At 40.1% G+C, this 18,103-nt stretch overlaps 1 protein-coding gene across 1 annotated transcript in view; it reads left to right on the forward strand.

Moving 5' to 3' along the window:
* The window catches only part of LOC122795687 (meiosis 1 associated protein), a 1,351,776-nt gene that overhangs the window by 512,500 nt on the left and 821,173 nt on the right, over positions 1-18,103 (forward strand). The window lies entirely within an intron of this gene.

Consider the following 18,103-nt stretch of genomic DNA (forward strand, 5'->3'; position numbering starts at 1 on the left):
ATGGTAGGACGTCTTCCAACAGAAAGAGTCATAACACTCAGACAACAAATACTTCACCTCCTTCCCAAGGAGAAAGTGAAAGCAAAGGTGATTCTACACTTACGAGGAACAGTGGCCTCCACGATCACACTAGTTCCTCTTGCCAGAATACACATGAGGGTTCTTCAATGGCTGTTATTCTCCCAATGGTCACGTCAAGAGCTCCCAATGTCTTACCTGATCAGAATAACGGAATCTTGCAAGAATGACTTGAGATGGTGGATACAATCCACTCATGTGACAATAGGCAGACACTTTGTTCCACTTCATTCAATAGCTACAATGACCACGGATGCTTCCCAGACAGAGTGGGGGCATTATCTGGGAAGGACAGTCCAAGGTACATGGCAAGAACATAAGGCTCACTTGCATATAAATGTTCTAGAGATGAGAGCATTGCTTCTTGCGTTGCAAGCACTTCAAGACTCTCTTTCTCTAGGGACTATTGCGATCCAGTCAGACAATATGTCTGCGGTTTGGTACATAAACAAGTAGGGGGGAACCACATCTTAGCCCCTTTGTTGAGAAGCCCTAAGAGTATGGCAATGGGCAGTTTCTTCCGAGTGCTTTCTGATCGCAATGCACATTTCGGGAAAATCCAAGCTGAGCAATCATAATGCTTCATGAGTGGTCTCTCAATAACAATGTATCGGAAATTTATTTTCCAGACATGGAGACAGCCTTGCTGCGATCTCTTTGCCACTCCCATGAATGCCAAGTGCAGCAACTACTTTACCCTAGTTCCCCCTCCGGGGGAGACACAGAGAGATGCTCTTGCTCACAATTGGCCCTCGTGACTTCTATATGCCTTTCCACCATTTTCTCTCATACCCAGAGTAATTCAGAAAGCATAAAGCTCAGGAAGCAAGATAATTCTCATTGCCCCTTATTGGCCTCGCCAAGTTTGGTTCCCCTTCCTTTGGCCCCACCTTCAGGAGAAGCCTTGGATTATGGACCCAGTGCCAGATCTGCTGACTCATATGTCAGGGGAGCTTCATCCTTCTCTCCACACCCTAAAACTGACAGCTTGGCTGCTCCACTTTCCAATTTAGTCAGGTTTCACAATTTTACTTCCACTGTTAGACATATCTTAATGTCCTCCCATAAAGCTTCCACTAAAATACTTTATTCTAGTAAATGGAAGAGGTTTTCCCTGTGGGCTCAAGATAAGAACATTGATCTTTTCTCTGCACCTCTTCATTCTATTTTGGAATTTTTGGCGGAACTGTTTCAACAAGTCTTAGCTGCAGCAACCATCAAAGTTCAACTTGATGCAATTTCAAATGTTCATATTGGTGATACTTCTTCAAACTTAATGTCACACAGGTTGTGTAGAGCCTTCTTAAAAGGTGCTTCCTTATTAAGACATCCCTTCAAGGAACCCCTTTCTCCTTGAGATCTAAATTTTGTTTTGTCTCATCTCACTTTACCTCCCTTCGAGCCCTCTTTTTCTTCAGACCTCAAGTTCATTTCATGGAAGACCTTGTTTCTAGTGGCTATAACTTCTGCTAGAAGGGTATCAGAACTGCAAGCTCTTTCTATTAAACCACCATATTTGATTTTTCATAAGGATAGGGTATCCTTATGTACTAACCCTTCCTTTTTACCTAAAGTTGCTTCTCCAAACAACATAAACCAATCCATAGAACTTACAGTATTCTTTCCTCAACATAGCAACAAGGCAGAGTACGAATTACACCAACTGGACATGCACAGACAACTCAGATTCTATTTGCATAGAACCAAAAACTTCAGAAAATCTGTCCAATTATTTGTATCCTTTTCTGATGCAAAAAAAGGATCCTCAGTCTTAAAAACTACTCTTTCTAATTGGCTTTCAAATTGTATTACATTTATCTATAAATCAAATCACAAGGATTTACCTTTCAAAGTAAAGGCTCATTCCACTAGAGCATTGGCTACGTCATTGGCCTTTCAAGCCAGAATTCACATAGATATTTGTGCAGCAGCTACTTGGTCTACTCCACATACTTTTATTACTCATTACAAAGTGGATTTGGCCTCCAGGGACAGGGCATTCTTTGGTTCCACGGTGCTTAAAGGTGTACTCCCATGAGCCACCCAGGCAAAAGGTACTAGGGACGCTGTCCCATCATTGTAAGAATGAAGGCGAGAGAGGACAACATAACATAAAGAAGTTATGTACTCACTATAACGTTCCATGTTTGTTGTCCATCTCGCCGTTCATTCTTATGAACCCTCCCTCCTTCCCCCTGCCAAAGACTTCTTGTGGACCTGGTAGATTTCCACTACCTCAGGGACTCATTGTCTCAGCTTGTTTCTCCTTCCAGTACATTTGGTATGGACTTAGACACTTGTTTATATGTATATGTTTGTAGATATGTATATAGTGTACATATTGTTCAGTATTAGCAGCAAACAAGATCTGGGGAATTACACCACTGTATTGTGGGATACCTTCTAGCCACGAGCCAAGTTTGAGATCTTCAGCTAAGCATTCAGCCGAGTCGGAGCCGAGGATAGGCTCCAAACCCATCATTGTAAGAATGAATGGCGAGATGGACAACAAACATGGAACGTTATGGTGAGTACATAACTTCTTTTTCACTGTATTCCTGACTGAATCTAAGAGAATTACTATACCCTAGTTAACTTACTTAAGAGTAATACATATGGTGAATGAATCCTCTTTAGTTGTTGTCAGGTCAAAGACAGAATACAGAATGCTCTGTCTCTCTCTCTCTCTCTCTCTCTCTCTCTCTCTCAGAGACTTCTTAAATTAATATCTCAAATATTACTGTTGGGATATCTTGCAGAATGACATAATTTCTTATCATCTGACTCTAGACCAGGTGAAACCCTCACTGCTGGAAGCTAGCGGTATTTAGCATTTTCCTGTGAAAATACATAGACCTCAGATCTTTGGTCGATACTGGAAGTCATAAAACAATTGTAGTAATTAGTTCACTCTGAAGACAAGAGAGAAAGCTTCTCAGGACAGACATTGCGTCTGTAGCTGCCATAATTTCAGCTATTTTCTGAAGTTTTCCTGGACTGAAGTTAAGTTCCTGTATTCCAGTTTCCACTGTTAAAATATATACATTTAAACAGTTACAATAGAACATGTACATTTCTGTTCTGTTCCAGATAACTGTGCTGGCAGTATCTCCCTTTGTCACAGCTTCATCCAAATTATGCAAAGCATTCCCAAAAGGTATTTTTTTTTGGATCACCCATAAGGATCCTTTACCTCCCTGGGATCTCACACTTGTGCTACAAGGTCTAACTCGTAAACATGTTGAACCTTCAGCTAAAACTGACTAAAATTCCTTTCATGGAAAATGATCTTCTTAGTAGCTATTACTTCTACAAAGAGGATATCTGAACTCCAGCCTATTTCCTAAAAAAACTCTTAACATCATTTTCCATAAAGATAGGGTTACTTTATGGACAAACCTTTTTTTTTTACCCAAAGTGGCCTCCGAAAATAACATTAATTAATCTATTCATTTACCAGTCTTCTTTCGAAATTTTTCAAATGAAGGAGAGTATATGCTTCATCTCCTTGACATAAACAGGCAACTATGATTTTATCTTCACAGGACAAAACATTTCAGAAAATCAGATCAACTATTTGTTTTCTTTCACGAAAAAGACTAGGATTACCTGTATCTAAGGTCACCTTAGCAAAATGGATTTACAGACTGTATTTCATGGATCTATTTTCAACAAGATATGGCCGTACCCAAACCACCTAAGGCTTATTCAACCAGATCCATGGCTGCTTCATCTGCTTTTTGGTCTAGATTCTAGAAGATCTGTTGATGAGATTTGTGCAGCAGCTACATGCTCCAGTGCTCATGTCTTTATTACTTATTACAGATTGGATATTATATATCGAAACAGAGCAGCTTTTTGTTTGGTGGTGCTGCAGAATATCCTTCCATGAGGACCACCCAAGATCAATGTAGCTGGGGACTCTGTCCCATGGGTTGAGAAAGAATGAAAAAGACAACATCAGATTTAAAATTTATGTACTCACCATAGCTAGACATCTGTGTTGTCCATTTTCATTCTTCCTCAGCTTTCCTCCCATCCATCTCCCATCCTTCTATTTCTGGAGAGACATGTAGGACTGTGATTTTGGAAGCTACAGTTCCAGGTTTGAGCCCTTCCTTTCTCTGACAGCTAATCCTGTCTCTGTCTAGATATAGGGGTCTATGGCAACAAACCCGATCTGAGGTAATGGAGATGGAATAGGGAATTATGGCTAGAGGGAGGAGCTTGAGAACCAGATCTGAAGTCTGGAGTATGCGGCCAAGTCAGATCTGAGGATCAGATCCAAACTCATGGGTTGAGGAAGAATGAAAATGGACAACACAGATGCTTAGTTACGGTGAGTACATAACTTTTAATTATGGGGGCAGCAAACTTGATCTAAGGTACGTTAGGTTGGTGAGGCATTATGGATAAGGGAAGAGCTTGAGAGTTGGATCCATGAGTCTAGTGAAGTGGCTAAGCTGGATCTGAGACCCATCAGTTGAGGAATAATGAAAATGGACAACACAGATCCATTGTTATGGTGAGTATATAACTTTTGTATTCAATCAGAGGAGGTTAGAAATGACTGGGAAGAAAGACTATTTACAAAAGAACAATGGGAAGACATCTGTATGTCCCAAGAATGAGGCAAAATCCAAAAGCCTTAGAATTTTTGCTTGTTTGCATAATTATTTTTATTCCCCAAGTAGACTTCAGAAATCTTTCTTCAGGTAGATAGCAAATGATGTAGGGGTGATGGAAAAGAGAGAGGTACCTGGGAACATTTTTCTGGGAGTGTAATGAGTTGGCATATTAAAAAAATCCTAATTGGCTGTAACTAAGGAAATGACTCTATTGAGCTGAGCTGAGAAGACTATATTGGTGTAAGTCAATCTGTCAACACCTGTTTCCCTGACTGCTGATAAACCAAAGAAATTATGCACTAACCCCTTTCAGCTTTAGTGGAGTTTTCCCTTTTCTCCATTGTTGTGTGACGTCAGAGTAGGTATATATCATTTTGGGGAGAGCAGGGGGCTTGCCACCTGCAAAAAAAAGTTTTTGTGATTAGCTGAAAGGTGCTTCTGCATAATTCTTTTGATTTATCAGCAGTCAAAGAAATTGGTGTTGATAGATCGACATGTATCTGCTTTTACCTACTAAGTTTAATGCTCCTGGATGTCAAAAAAGTAATTATTAGAAAATGGAAATCAGAATAGAAATCAACTGTAATTAAAGTACTGAATATTATAAAAGGGATAAAAGAACTCAAACAGTGATCTTTAGAAAGGGAAGGAGCAAATTATATAGAAATAAATTACATTTGTGGGCGCAATACACACAGGATAATGTTCAAGAGGAGGAGTGAGGTTTGAGGGAAGGCATTAGGCAGTTTATGTAATGCTGGAGTGAATAATTGTTAAATAGAAAGGAAACGTGATAATATAATGTATAATGATGGAATATGACAAATTTTAACATGGTGTGTTTTCTTTGCTGTTAATGTATATGTCTCTATGTCTTAAGTGAGAATTTAATAAAGGTGTTTAAAGAAAAAAAAAAAAACATTATCTACCCCTTTAGTGCGCCTGTTGCATAACTTGGCTGATGGAATGACTAGAAAGGCTGGGACAGGCATTACACTGAAGTTCTGTGCCTGGACTGGGCTTTGCAATGTTGCAGAGAACTTCAAAGCATCATTCTGTTACGCCCTCTTTAATGGCTCCTCACTGTTTGGACCTTAGGTAAAGTTGAAACTGGTAAAAAAAGAACAAAAGGACAAACCTTTGACCACAATTTGTGTCAAGTTCATAATCCCCACAGATGTTCAACTTTTGATCACTATTGTAGTTGCCTAAGTTATTTGGGTTTTATCCCCTGCTATCTGGCCAGCTATTCAAAGCTTAAGGGGTCTCTCAGGAGCTTGAGTAGAGCTCCATGTATATATAAAGACAGAGCACCAAACTCTTCAGAGCTTTCTTACTACTAAAGTACATGTCTTTGATAGGCATCATGGAATTATTAATTGGCTAGTGGTCCCTCAAGGCTAGACAGATAAGTCCCCTCTTGGGGAAACCCTTCCACGTAATTATTTTTCCGAGGAAAACTTTTCTTTTTTTCTGTGAAATTATTGATTTTATTTGATAGGAAACTTATATGTCAGGACTATCACAGTTGTCAGAGGATTATTTTATAGTGTGAATGCTTGTGTGAACACACTGTGTAAAAATCTTTTTTTACACTGTTTCTTACATATTTATGAGGTGTCGTGTATCAGGTGCCGGAAATTGTATTTAGAGGACTGTCAGAAGTTTTCTTACCTCAAAACCACCTTTTTGCTATAGTAAGGTTTACTGATTCTGTCAAGCTCTGCTGCCCATTTTCAGTACTTCTTCCTTGTCTAAACCTATAGAGCAGTTACCAGTCTCCTTGGCTCTCCTTCCTCTGTCCGCAAGAAGAAGAAGCAGTTTGGCAGAGAGTCTTTGGTTGTTAGGCTGGCTCCAGTTGTGTCTCAGCCACTTATGGGTGACTGTGCTGTGGCTGGATTTGGTTCCTCAAACTATTCATCATTTTCCCCTGGACCCTCTGGTGTAGCACCTGCAGCCATTAAGGGGTGGGTGATAAACACATCCTGTGCAGCTGCAGGGTGGCCCTCCACTGGCAGGGAGAACCACTCTTGCTGGTTTTGGTTACATGGATGGATGAAGGTCTTCTGTATAGCCGGGAAAGACAGCCTGAGCCCCAGGATAGTGTGCCTGCTTTTGGTCAATCTTTTTTCCAGGGAGTTTCCCATGGAAAAAAAAATAAACAAAGAAAAAAATGTATTTCTCCTGTTTCTATTTCAGTGACTAGGGAACATTTGCTGGGATTTTCTAGGGAGCTAATTTCTGCATTCACTTTTTCTACTAGCTGTTCAGGAAGGAAAATAAAAAGTGTTCCTTCTCTTTACAATTCTGATTTTCAAGTCAGATGATAATGGATTGGAGAGCTAATACTGTGACTCAGGATATTCTCTCAATCTGAAGATTCTGATCCCGAGGAAAGTGTTGCTTCAGATTTCCATCTAGAAGACCTTTATTTTTCAAATACTTTTTCTAAGATGAAAGTTTTTTTTTCAGTGGGATCAGAGCAAAATTCCTATTGCCCAGCAAATGTATTATAATTTGTTGAAGTTAGATATACCTAAGTTTGCACTTGTTTCTCCAGTTTAATCTGCTTTTTTTCTCATGGCTTGTAGATTACCTAATAGTTAACCTCTTTCCTCTAGGAAATCTGATGTGGGGTGCCTCAGACTCACAAAAACTTGTTTTTTAAACCAAAATAGGCCCTTAAGTGATTTCCCTATCCAAACCTGCTTCTGCTTGACAAATTGGTAAAGATAATCACATTCCCTCTGACAAGATTGGGAAAACTTTTGACGGATTTGGGAAAAGGTTTATTCTTCCTCCACTTAAAGGAGAACTCCGCCCAACTTCTTTCCAAAAAGTGAATTTTCTTCTCTGTAATCCAGAATTAAACATGTCACATACAGGAAAAAGTATCATTTAATAATTATTAAAACTAAACTAATGTCTTTCGGCTTTTCCTGGTTAGGGGTCGCCACAGTGGAACTCTGGTACGCTAATGACTGGCAGTGGATTTTTACAGTGCTGAGATGCCAGCCCGATGCCCAACCTTCAAAGAAGATACACCCATTCACACACACACCTACCTGCATGTCTTTAAATGCCACTCGGCCATGGGGAGGACATGCAGACTCCACACAGAAGGCACTCCCGCTGAGAATCGAATCGGAGAACCTCTTGCTGTGAGGAGACAATGCTAACCACTATACCACCGCGGCCTATATCATTTAATAATTATTACACTTGTTTTATCTCTGAATTTATTTATGTTTGCCTTTCTTTCCTATTGCTTGTCTTGTTGCCTCTTACATCATGAAAGCTGCTGAGAGTGGCAGAGTGATTAGGTTAGGTCACTTATTCCATCTACAGACCAATTATGAAAACAAACAAAGGCATTTAAGTGTGCCTTATCAGTCACAGATAGCCAGCATCAGATCTCAGATAACTAGTGCAGTCTGGAGTCTAAACAAAAACAAGGCATTTGTGTTAGTCTTCTGATCCAAATGAACAAGAAAACACAACCCACACAAGTTTATTTATTTATTTTTTTTATTACAAATCATCATTTTTCCCTTTAATCAAACTCTGAGTGCCACAAATAAAGAAAATATTTTCATCTTACTCTTCTGATTTATTTATTTATTTTATTTAGGTATAGGTTTACTGACTCTGTCAAGCTTGGCTGCCCATGTTCAGTACTTCTTCCTTGTCTAAACCTATAGAGCAGTTACCAGTCTCCTTGGTTCTCCCTTCCTCTGTCTGCAAGAAGAAGTTTGGCAGGGAGCCTTTGCCTGTTAGGCTGGCTCCAATTATGTCTTAGCCACTTATGGGTGACTGTGCTGTGGCTGGATTTGGTTCCTCAGCCTATTCATCATTTTCCCCTGGACCCTCTGGTGTAGCACCTACAGCCATTAAGGGCCGGGTGATGGACACATCCTGTGCAGCTGCAGGGTGGACAGGACCAATTTTCAGCTGAGGCCAAGGAAGAAAGGCTCCAGTGTACAAACAACAGTAATAAACAGTGACTAATATTTGAAAGGCAATAATATACAATAGTCATTACAGCATTTTTCAAAAGAGGGAGAACTGTAATTCAAATCTGATAAAGTATACAGGTCCATATTGTTATTTTCAACAGAAAGCAATGTTTTATAAGAAATATAGTAGTGAGAGAGCTAGAGTGGAGAAATAGAAGACAATGGTAGTGGAGGGTAAAGGAGTATATCAAAAAGGGAGAACAAGAGTGAGTTACATTACAGGTAGTTGGAGAATATGGAGGAAGTTGAGCAGGGATGATGTTGAAGAAGAATGATGTGCTAATTTGGTGCAGCATATTTGCAAATCCAGGAGTTGAGTAAGTGAGAATTTAGTTGCAGTTTAAATAACTTTAGTGAGCAACATTACTATTGTACTTGAGGGGGTGGGGTGGGGGTAGAGGTCCAGGTTTTTGATACTTGATAGGAGTAGAGGGATAGCCTGCAGAGTTATTAGGTTCTGATATACGTAAACTGTCTTTGTCAGAAGAGCACAAGCTTCTGGATGGTTGTACACATTTGGCTAGAGATACGCAGTCATTTGGTTTGTTTATTAGATTTCAGACAATAGGAAAATGGGAATATGTGTGAAGTACCTCAAGCCAGTGGAGGTCTGTGATGGCCAAACAGTAATGTGTTCTATGCAGAAGGTTGGCTGCAATCTGATGCAGCAAATATGCAAAACCAGGAGTTTTGTAAGTGAGACAAGATTGTTTGCTGTGCTGATGATGGTAGATGTATATGCATACTGTACTAAGGTAGGATTATTACTTGCCATATCAAAGTCATTAACAAAGATGCTAAATAGGATAGGTTCCAGTATGGATTTTTGTGGGACCCCAACTGCAACAGAGAGAGAGAAAGGATTCTCCCTAGCCACAAAGATGGTCAACCTTCCTAACTCGCCAGTTAGAGAACCATCACCATCATCTACTCCTATCAAAAATACTTGTGAAATGCATTCAAACCCAACTCTACACTGTATCACACAAGATATATTCTTTTCTCCTTCACAGCACGTGTTTTGTCCTCACCCCAGGATCTCTACCACTGCCCTCTTTTACTTTACTAATAGTGTTAACACAGAGACAAATGATGATAAACCTGTATCTTTGCTCTTTCTTGATCTATCCAAAGCTTTCAGTGCTGTCTCCCACTCTATATTATGACAAAAACTCTCCAGTCTAGGCCTTAACATTTCCTCTTTATCCTGGTTTTCTAATTCCATAGTAAAGGTATATGAGATTCATTGACAGAGCAGTTTATTAGAACAGAGACAGGTAAGCTATGGCCTCTGCTGCTATTTTTAGAAATTCACCAGGTAGATTGTCTGATACTAGGGAGGTGGGTTTTAATTTAAGTAGTAGTTTTTGATGGCAGCAGTGGAAACTGGCTGGAGAGACAGAGTATGCAGTTATTAAAGTTTGCAATGTGTTGTTAAGGTGACAAAATAATTTCAGACAACACGGTTCATTAGAAAGTTAGAATAATTGTGTTTATTGCAGCTTGTTCTACGGTGAGAAAAGCACAAAGTGTATCTTCATCTGTACAGATATCAGTTGAATACAGTCCCAAAGGAAACAGTTAATCTGGAATGTCAAAGGAAAACTCCATCTGGAGTACAGTAAATGATACATCACAGTTTGCATAATAAATCTCTACTTAAAAGCATGTTAGTCTTTAGTGAACCAATTTGGATAGGAATAGATTTGGTTTCAGGATAATCCAGAAGAACTCCAGACACTTCCACCCCTCACATGGTTATATTGAAAAGTGGGAGATTTTCTGCATTTGCTGAAATAATAAGGGTCTAATTGCTCCTGTGTCAACAAGAAAATGAAGAGTAAAGTACTGTAATATGAACAAAAGTACCTTTCTGGTCAGCTGATACCAAGGGAAATAGCTATAATTCCTGATCACAGCTGTCCTAGTCATCTTGTTGCTACACTGGTAGCTGCCAGGCAGTGTTCCAAATCAGAGGGTGTCTTTCTGTCTGCTGTGGTACTTGGGCAATTAGCATATTTGTCTGTGTAGAGAATGGGCGTTCATTACACCAATGTCCAATTTGACCACAATTAAAGCAATTGCTAAGGTGAGGTTTGCACTGTGGGGCTTGTGGTGGTGTAGGAGGGTAAAAAAAAAAATGATGATACTGTCCTGGTGCTTGTGGTTGAAGGAACCTAAAATTAAACCTCTTTCACTGCAATTCCATCTCCTCAGTGGTTCAGTGTCAAATTGTTGAACCTAAACTAGTAATATATTTTGTTGTTTTTTTTTCTTTAATTATATTGTCTGCTATACATTGTATTTGGTTAATAATTTCATGAATGCCTAAACCTGACCAGTTCAAACAAACCTTCTTAATCTGTTCCTATATTGTTGATAACAAACCTTTTACAAAGGCTGCTGACAGTACACTGGCTGCTGCTCATTCTGTAGGTTCTGGATGTCCAGAAAAAGCTGCAAATGCATCTATCGTGCATTGTAAATATGCATCAATAAATTCATCATCTTCCTATACAATTGCATTAATTCTTGACCCGTTTGGTGTTGGGGGCATGCATACTGGTAGCTTTTAATAGGTTGTACCTAGCAGCAAGAAATCTGTTATCTGTATGTTTTGGTATGTTATCACTTATGTTTGAATTTTCCTGTGTTTTCCTAAAAATGTCAGGGAGTATCAAGGCTTTTAAAACTGCTCTTAAATCTTTGATAGTAGGGTTCTGTAATTTTACACACCACTTTAATATTTTGACATATTTGACTGAGTGTGCCTGGATTAGAGGGAGAGAATCTACAATGATTTGAAAATCTACTGCAGTCCAAGGGTGCACTACCCTTATGGTTGCTTCTATGTTTTCATCCTGAGTGGCTTTAGGATCAGGCATCTCTGTCAATAGGTGCATTTGTGTACTGGAGATTTCTGTTTCAGTAGAAGAATTACAATCTGATACTTTCTCTGTACTTTGTTTAGAAGGGAAATTCCACTGATAGTTTTCTCCATCAGTAATTATTGGAAATTGTGTAACTAATTGTTTAATTTTTCAAAGTATTTGCTTTCATTGGAGCACTTTTATTACTGAATCATTTTAATGTACTTGATTTGTATTTGCCCTCTGTCTATGTTTTAGACAGAATTGCTTTCCTTTGTTGGCTATACTGAATAACATTTGATCTGAGGGTGTCTCAACCAGTTGTCGTTTTTGTTGTCTAAATCTTGTATTATAAACTGATTTGTGGGGATGTCCTGAAGTACTAGAAGTAACCTGGGATGTATCTGAGGAATTAGGTGTTGGTTCAGCAGACTGAGCCTCCAACTGCCCCCTCAGAGAAGGAGGGGTGCCAAATTCATGACAAGCAGATTGATCATGGGGTGAATTGGGGCATAAAGAATCAGACACCAGTCTCACCAGAAGATTCTGGTTGATTAAATGCTAATTATTCTAACTGTTGTAAGGAATATAGACCCCAAGAATATGATCTGTCTTCCGTACATTTCTGTAATGTATTTACTGTTCTATTAGCTGCCTGCAACTGTGATTTCAATCTAACTGAATTGTATTTTAAATTTCTCACTACAGATTATTTTCCCTTATGTTTATTAGATTCTTCTTCCTAGACATTAAAAGCTGACCAATAAGAGGCTGGTACTTTATTCTCTTTCTGATTCAAATTTTTTTTAAGATTTTCTAACATTTTTCTTATCAAAAGCTACTCCCTCTCGAACTGCAGTGCATTATCATCATCATTTTTAGTGCACTCAGACCATTTCGCCAAATAATTACAGCAGTTTCAACCACATTTATGAAATGTATGCCTGGCTGGAGTCCCAAACTCCGTCTCTTTTAATATACCTACACTGGTACCTGTGATGACCCCTCACTGGGCCAGTAATCAAGAAGCCTGAATCCTCACCACTGAGACTGGAGAGGGATGTTCACTTGAAATACAAATGGATACACTCAGTATTTCCAGATGCAGTTCTCAGCACCAAGTACAATTTCCCTTAAGAGCACACAGGGAATGCAGTGAGCCCAGTGTCTGGGTTTCTTTATATCTGTCTCCCTTCAGGTCCCCAGTTAGACTCCCCACTGGTACAACTGTAGGGTTAGGTCTTCAGCAAAGTGTGCAAGCCAAGTCCTCCAGCACCCTCCCTGTGAAACCAGTGCTTCATGTCCCTGGCCTAAGTAGCTGACACACACACACACACACACACACACACACACACACACACACACACACACACACACACACACACACACACACACACACACACACACACACAACACAAACACACACAATCTTTTAGATTTAATTTTTCACAAGCACACACCTGGGAAAGGCTGGCTCAGATTTATCTGCTGTTCCCTCCTCTGCCCAGAGTATAGGGTAGTTATCACTGCCACCAGACACTCCACGATCAGCTACTCTAAGGCCCTTAACAAAGGGTGTCCAATTATACTGTATAATATTAATACTAATACAAATGGTAATAGTTGACCAAGACAGCTAGGCCTTCAGGAGTGGCCCACACAGTGTCACCAAATAAATATAAACACTCTCAAAGGTTAAATACTTTCTAAAAAGGACCAGTCACAATAAAAGTTTTAAATATATTTAATAATAAATAACAGAAGAACATGAAAATACTGAATATATATTTACAATAATTACAGGAAATATTGAAAATAACACTGATGGACAGACTCAAACAAATAAAAAGAAACAATATCTAAACTTAGCTTCACTATGTTTTCCTGACTGAATCTAAGAGAATTACTATTCCCTAATTACTTAATCCTTGGATTTCATAGGAGCTCAAATAAACACAATAATCATGTCAGCAAAGCTTTCCAAAGAAAGAGTACATGATCTTTGGTGTTATGTAAGGATGCTGATCAACAAGAAAAAGGGTTCGGCCAAACTAGTCCTATGGTTCTAGGCAAAATGATTGCTTCAGTTGTACTAATACCACTAGCTCAACAACATATGAGAATCCTTCAGTGGCTACTTTTGACACAATGGCCCTTTTTTGGTCTTCCAATGTCGCACAAGAACATACTAACCAACACTTGCAAAAGGGACCTTCAGTGGTGGCTCAACTCTCCCATAGTCTCTCAAAGCCATCCTTTTCTCCCCCCTCAGCCCCAAGCTACAGTGGCCATGGATGCATCTCAGATAGGGTGGGGAGGCATCATCTGGGTAACACAGTCCAAGGCACTTGGCAAGAACATGAGGCCCATTTGCACATAAATATTCTAGAGATGAGAGCGGTGCTCTTAGCATTGCAGGCATTCCAGAACTCTCTCCCTCTAGGTACAATAGCAATTCAATCAGACAACATGTCTGTGGTCTGGTTTATAAATAAACAAGGGGGAAACAGATCTTACCCCTTATGTTGAGAAGCCCTGAGGGTCTGGCAATGGGCAGAGGCCTCCACTTGCTTTCTCATAGCAATGCACATCTCAGAGAAATCCAACATCATTGCAGACAAACTGAGCAGAGCCATTCTTTGGCCACATGAGTGGTCCCTCAGTCATAAAGTGGCAGAAGAGATCTTCTGAAATTGGGGCCAGCCTTGCTGCAATCTCTTTGCATCACCCATCAATGCGAAATGCAGCAACTATTTTGCCCTGATCCCCCTGATGGGAGAGTCACCAAGGGATGCACTTGTTCGCAATTGGCCCCCAGGACTTCTTTATGCTTTCACACCAATACCTCTAATTTCCAAATTCCTACAGAAAGCAAGCTTGCTGGAAAGCACAATAATCCTAATTGCCCCTTATTGGCCTTGACAGATATGTTTTCCCTTTATTCTGCATCATGTACAGAAGGGACCATGGATCCTGGACACAGTTTCGGATCTTCTGACACATCCGTCAGGAGACTTCATCCCAATCTACACAAACTCAAACTGACAGCTTGGCTGCTCCGCTTCCTATGATAGCCAGGTTTCCTCTACTTTCTTCTCCAGTGAAATACATTTTGCTTTCTTCCCACAAGAACTCCACTCAGAAACTATACAAGAGTAAATAGCAAAGGTTTGTAGCCTGGTGTAATCTTAATCACATAGATCCTTTCACAGCACCTTTCCATTCTATTCTGGAATTTTTAGCCAAATTATTCAATGAAGGAGCTGCTGCAGCTACTATAAGGGCTCAATTAGCAGCCATCTCTAATTTTCACAAAGGAGATAATGGTACCGCTATAATTTCAAACAGACTTTGTAAAGCATTTCTCAAAGGTACTTCCTTAATCTACCCTCCATACAGAAACCCTATTCATCCTTGGGATTTGAACTTTGTATTGTCAAAGCTTGTTTACCCACCTTTCGAACCTTCTGCTATATGTGATCTGAAATACTTATAATGGAAGACAGTTCTTTAGTGGCTATAACTTCAGCAAGAAGAGTTTCTGAATTAGAGGCCCTATCCTCTAAGCATACATACATAATTTTTCATAAAGACAGAGTTTCCTTTTTACCTAAGGTGGTTTCTGAAACTAACCTCAACCAGTCTATTGAACTACCAGTGTTCTTTCCAAACTTTTAAAACAAAGAAGAGTACACTCTCCACCTTTTAGATGTCCATAGACAATTATGTTTCTATTCGCATAGAACATCACAATTCAGAAAGTCAGATCAGCTCTTTATCTCATACTCAGACATTAGAAAAGGCCAACTAGTTTCTAAGGTAACACTATCCAATTGGATATCACAATGTATATCTTTCATATACAATTCTAACCACAAGACTGTTTCATATCCTATCAAAGCTCATTCTACCAGGTCAGTAGTCACTTCAGTGGCTTTCCAAGACAGATTTCCCTTAGACAGCATCTGTGCTGCAGCTACATGGGCTAAACCACATACCTTTATTAGTCCTTCAAGTTGGATTTGGCCTTTAGGAGTAGACCATCCTTTGGTTCTATGGTTCTGAGGAATATTCTCCCATGAGCCACCCAAGAATTAGATAGAAAGAGACGCGGGCCCATCAGTGAGAATAAAGACGACATTGACAACAACACATAAAGAAGTTATGTTCTTACCATAACATTTCATGTGTGTTGTCCATCTCATCCTTTTTTCTCACAACCCACCCACCATTACCCCTTCTGGTAGACCAAGTAGCTCTAATTGGATTTTTATAGGACTCTACAGCCTCTGAGGTATGTCTTGGTTAATGTGTTTATGTTACATTTTCTTGGTACTGTTTAACTGTAGTCACTGCTGGAGGGCAAACAAGATCTGAAGTTATAGGACAGTTGCATTATGGGTAGGGAAAATGCCCACGAGCTTGGCTGAGGACCTCTAGCTTATGTAAAGGCCGAGAAGGATCCGACAGATTGGATCTGACCCATCAGTGAGAATAAAGGACAAGATGGAAAACACACATGGAATGTTATGGTAAGAACATATGTTCTTTTAAACCAATTGGTTGACATGATTAGAAAAACTCATAGCTGAATCTACTCGTATACCCAGGTCCTTAAATGAGTCTACAGTTTCAATCATTGTGTGCTGCATTAAATATTCACTTTTCAATTTATGTCTACGAAATCTCATATGCTTAGTTTTTGATGTATTTATCAGCATATTATTCTCCTGTGCCCAAAGGTTCAATTTAGTCAAGATATTTTGCATACATGCCTTATCTGTAACACATGTAATCAGTTTACCCAATTTCAGGTCATCTGCATATAGACTGTAGAACACGTCAGATGAAAAGGTTAGGTCTGAAAGATACAATCTAAACAAGTAAGGGCCTAGGATAGAACACTGTGGGACACCCTGACTGTAACCAAGGATGTTAAGCTGTCAATCTCGCCTTCATTCTTGCTGGATGGGTTCGGAGCCGATCCTCGGCTCTGACTCGGCCACTTACTAAAGCTCGAGAGCTAATTTTACCGGCTCGAGGCAACCCTATATCCCATGATGCTAGGCAATAAAGCCCCAGATCTCATTTGCCGCTTTCGCTTGCGAGGTGTGTTTTTTTACCGGCTCCTGGTAAGTCTTTCATATTGATAGTTCAGTCACCCTTTTTTGAGTTAATTTATAGATGTTAAGTTGTCTATCTCGCCTTCATTCTTGCTGGATGGGTTCGGAGCCGAACCTCGGCTCCGACTCAGCCACTCTAAAAGCTCGAGATCTAGTTCCACCGGCTCGAGGCTCCCCTATATCCCACAATGCTAGGCGGTAACTCCTCTAGTCTCGTTTGCCGCTACGCGATCGAGGTGCTTTTTCAACCGGCTCGCCAGGTTAGTTGAAATACTTAGTTTCATCACTAGATAGACCCCTTTTAAGTTAGTGTTTTCTTCATAGTTTTAATAGGGGATCCTCCTCCTCAGTGGGATCTCAACTTGGTTCTGGCTTCCTTAATTCTTTCCCCCTTTGAACCTGCAGCTTCATGTTCAACAAAGTTACTATCTTGGAAAACACTCTTTTTAGTAGCTATCACCTCAGCTAGAAGAGTCTCTGAACTCCATGCTCTGTGTAGTCGACCCCCTTATCTTGTGTTTCATAAGAATAGGGTGTCCTTACGTACTAACCCGTCCTTTTTACCCAAGGTGGCTTCACTGGCAAATTTGAATCAAACCATTGAGCTTCCTGTCTTCTTCCCTAATTATTCTAATAGGTCAGAACAAAAGTTACACTGTTTAGATGTCCATCTTCAACTTAGGTACTATTTAGACAGGACCAAACAATTCAGGAAGTCTGATCAACTGTTTGTTTCTTATGCAGAAGGTAGAATGGGCCTTCTAGTTTCTAAAGTATCTCTCTCCAGATGGCTTACTTCGTTGATTACCCTTTTGTATGAGATCAGACATCAACAGTTGCCATCCAAACCCAGGGCTCATTCAACTAGAGCTTTAGCAACTTCTATAGCTTTCCAAGATAGGCTGCCTATTGATTCGATTTGTTCTGCAGCTACTTGGGCTTCTCCCCATACCTTCATTTCTCATTATAAGTTGGATTTGGCCTCTAGAGACTGAGCCAACTTTGGTTCCACTGTACTCAAGAGTCTGTTCCAATAGGCCACCCGGGACAAGGTGCTAGGGACGCGGTCCCATCCAGCAAGAATGAAGGCGAGACAGACAACTTAACATTTAGAAGTTATGTACCTACCATAACGTTCCATGTTAGTTGTCTTCTTCTCGCCTTCTTTCTTGCGTCCCACCCTCCTTCCCCCCAGCCAGGACAGACCTAGAGGAGTTTTTCTTTTGTTCCTTTTGGAATTTACTTGCTGGGCATAGCTTTCAAACGAGATCTGAGGAGTTACCGCCTAGCATTGTGGGATATAGGGAAGCCTCGAGCCGGTGGAACTAGCTCTCGAGCTTTTAGAGTGGCCTAGAAATGGAGCCGAGGTTCGCCTCGAACCCATCCAG

This window comes from Protopterus annectens, chromosome 2.part2 (assembly GCF_019279795.1).
Source record: "Protopterus annectens isolate FY-2018-M chromosome 2.part2, PAN1.0, whole genome shotgun sequence".
In the NCBI taxonomy this organism is placed as follows: domain Eukaryota; kingdom Metazoa; phylum Chordata; order Ceratodontiformes; family Protopteridae; genus Protopterus; species Protopterus annectens.